We start from the raw sequence: 938 nt of genomic DNA, 5'->3' as shown, positions 1-938 counted from the left end.
TGAGAGAGAGAGAGAGAGAGAGAGAGAGAGAGAGAGAGAGAGAGAGGAAAAGACCACTGAGTACAAAGATGAGGGCAAGCATGATTTCAATATAAAGAGACATCAGCTGATTTTGATCTTATTCTAAGTTATCGAAAAAGTCAATGAAATGTCAGTTATGTATTCATACTTTTTAGGTAGAAGTTTCATATTTCACTTTTTAAAAAGTCCAATTTCTTAAATGTCCCTTTCCTTTTATAGCCAGGTTTGCGTTCAAGTTGGTGATTACTTTTAGTTTAGGTGAGTGTTACGGCACTTGCAACACAATTAGGTCATAAAAGTCCCGAAGATTAGAAGTGTTATAAGAACTAGAGAGTGAATGTGCGACAGATTAAATAAAAGCAGGAGGGCAGAATGATGAGGACGATATAATAAATATGTTTGAAAGGAAAAACGGAGAAAACCACAACAGAGCACCCGCCAACCACCCACCATTGACCGAGAAATGTGTGACGAAAACTCGGTGAGCGACAGAGGAAAATCTCAGTCAACATTTCCACAGCACTGAGCTGTTTATGCATATCAAGGATGTGAAATTTGTTTGTCTGTTTGTTTGACCCTTTCTTTTAGTTTCAGTAAAAGTTTTACGGCACTTGCAACACAAGAAGGTCATATAAGTGCCGAAGATTAGAGGTGTTACAAAAGAGTAACATACACAACAAAGGAGGAGGAGAGATCAGGACAATTATAGATGTTTGATAGGGAAGAAGGAGCAAACCACACCAGAGCACCCACCAATCACCAACATCCATTTCTTTGTTTGAATTAAAAGAAGCACAGCAACAAAAAATTGCCATTGTGTGCTGAGAAATGGTCAAGACAGACTAGACAGACAGACAGAAACAACAGAAGGAACGTAAAGGAAATAGGACTACAAGGGGCGCACTCCAACCAAAGAC

General features: G+C 39.0%; 1 protein-coding gene across 2 annotated transcripts in view; it reads right to left on the bottom strand.

Annotated features, from left to right (window-relative positions):
* The window catches only part of LOC101853879 (microphthalmia-associated transcription factor), a gene marked incomplete at its 5' end in the record, with an annotated part of 47,292 nt that overhangs the window by 21,208 nt on the left and 25,146 nt on the right, over window positions 1-938 (bottom strand).

The sequence above is a fragment of the Aplysia californica genome, unplaced genomic scaffold (assembly GCF_000002075.1).
Source record: "Aplysia californica isolate F4 #8 unplaced genomic scaffold, AplCal3.0 scaffold00530, whole genome shotgun sequence".
Taxonomy (NCBI): Eukaryota; Metazoa; Mollusca; class Gastropoda; order Aplysiida; family Aplysiidae; genus Aplysia; species Aplysia californica.
Note: the sequence above shows the minus strand (reverse complement) of the source record. Positions and strands in the feature narration are given on the sequence as shown.